The sequence below is a fragment of the Arachis ipaensis genome, chromosome B10, assembly GCF_059453495.1.
Source record: "Arachis ipaensis isolate K30076 ecotype BB chromosome B10, ASM5945349v1, whole genome shotgun sequence".
NCBI classification, from domain to species: Eukaryota; Viridiplantae; Streptophyta; class Magnoliopsida; order Fabales; family Fabaceae; genus Arachis; species Arachis ipaensis.
In genome coordinates this window covers 48,512,488-48,514,693 of record NC_142435.1, presented here as the reverse complement: position 1 = coordinate 48,514,693, position 2,206 = coordinate 48,512,488, and the positions used below count along the sequence as shown (strand labels likewise).

The following is a 2,206-nucleotide window of genomic DNA, read 5'->3' as shown; positions in this document are numbered from 1 at the left end:
CTTACTCTTCAGTAACATCTTCATCCTCTTCAGAGGAAGAATACTCATCAGAGCTCATGAATGGCAAAAGTAAATTTAATGGAATATCTATGGTCTTAGCGTGAGCCTCAGATTCCCATGGTTCCTCTTTAGGGAACTCCATGGAGGTCAGTGGGCGTCCATTGAGGTCTTCCTCAGTGGGAATCACTGCCTCTTCCTCCTCTCCATGTTTGGCCATGTGAGATGTGGTTATGGCCTGGCACTCTCTTTTTGGATTCTCTTCTGCATTACTAGGGAGAGTGCTAGGAGGGAGTTCAGTAATTTTCTTACTCAGCTGACCCAATTGTGCCTCCAAATTTCTAATGGAGGACCTTGTTTCAGTCATAAAACTTTGAGTGGTTTTGATTAGATCAGAGACAATGGTTGTTAAGTCAGAATGGCTCTACTTAGAATTCTCTGTTTGTTGTTGAGAAGATGATGGAAAAGGCTTGCTATTGCTAAACCTGTTTCTTCCCCCATTATTGTTGTTGAAACTTTGTTGAGGTCTCTGTTGATCCTTCCATGAGAGATTTGGATGATTTCTCCATGAAGGATTATAGGTGTTTCCATAGGGTTCTCCCATGTAATTTACCTCTTCCATTGCTGGGTTCTCAGGATCATAAGCTTCTTCTTCAGAGGAAGCTTTCTTAGTACTGCCTGTTGCTGCTTGCATTTCAGACAGACTCTGAAAAATCATATTGACTTGTTGGATCAATATTTTATTCTGAGCCAATATGGCATTCAGAGTATCAATCTCAAGAACTCCTTTCTTCTGAGTTGACCCATTATTCACAGGATTCCTTTCAGAGGTGTACATGAATTGGTTATTTGCAACCATTTCAATGAGTTCTTAAGCTTCTGCAGGCGTCTTCTTCAGATGAAGAGATCCTCCAGCAGAGCTATCCAATGACATCTTGGATAGTTCAGACAGACCATCATAGAAGATTTCTATGATGCTCCATTCTGAAAGCATGTCAGAAGGGCACCTTCTGATCAATTGCTTGTATCTCTCCCAAGCCTCATAGAGGGACTCACCATCCTTCTGTCTAAAGGTTTGGACTTCCACTCTAAGCTTACTCAATTTTTGAGGTGGAAAGAACTTTGCCAAGAAGGCATTGACTAGCTTTTCCCAAGAGTTCAGGCTTTCCTTAGGTTCTGAATCCAACCATGTTCTAGCTCTGTCTCTTACTGCAAAAGGAAAGAGCATAAGTCTGTAGACTTCAGGGTCAACCCCATTGGTCTTGACAGTGTCACCGATTTGCAAGAATTCAGCTAAGAACTGATGAGGATCTTCCAATGAAAGTCCATGAAACTTGCAATTCTGTTGCATTAGAGAAACTAATTAAGGCTTAAGCTCAAAGTTGTTTGTTCCAATGACAGGGATTGAGATGCTTCTCCCATAAAAATCAGGAGTAGGTGCAGTAAAGTCACCAAGCACCTTCCTTGCATTGTTGGCATTGTTGTTGTTTTCGGCTGCCATGGTTTCTTCTTCTTTGAAGAGTTCTGTTAGGCCTTCTAAAGAGAATTGTTCTTTAGCTTTTCTTAGCTTTCTCTTCAAGGTCCTTTCAGGTTCAGGATCAGCTTGAACAAGTATGCCTTTATCTTTGTTCCTGCTCATATGAAAGAGAAGAGAACAAGAAAGTAGGGAATCCTCTATGTCACAGTATAGAGATTCCTTGAGGTGTCAGAGGAAAAGAAGAATAGAAGGAGGAGGTGGAGAAGAGGGAATTCAAACTTATCAAGAGGGACAGAGTTCGAATTGCACCTTGATGAGGAGTCTTAGTCCCTTAAATAAAATGATGTGAGAAGAGGGAAAGAATTTTTGAAAATAAATTAAAAAGATTTTGAAATAATTAAAAAGAAATTTGAAAATTTGATTGAGATTTTCGAAAACTAAGATTGGGAAAGAAATCAAGTGATTTTTTGAAAAAGATTTTGAAATCAGAAATTAAAAAGATATGATTGAAAATTAATTTTGAAAAAGGGTGTGATTGAAAAGATATGATTGAGAAGATATGATTGAAAATCAAATTAAAAAAAGAAAGTTTTAAAACTAAAGTTGATTACTTGACTAACAAGAAATTAGAAGATATGATTCTTAAAATTTAAAATTTGATCCTTTCTTAATAGGCAAGTAACAACTAGAAAATATTGAAGTAAATCATTAATTTTAGAAAGGATTTTCGAA

At 37.8% G+C, this 2,206-nt stretch overlaps 1 non-coding gene across 1 annotated transcript; it reads left to right on the top strand.

The window, feature by feature from the left end:
* Positions 1 to 985: 985 nt before the first annotated feature.
* Positions 986 to 1,093, top strand: LOC148579961 (small nucleolar RNA R71). The gene has a single exon (XR_015894673.1). It is a non-coding gene; the product is annotated as a small nucleolar RNA R71 (small nucleolar RNA).
* Positions 1,094 to 2,206: the final 1,113 nt, after the last annotated feature.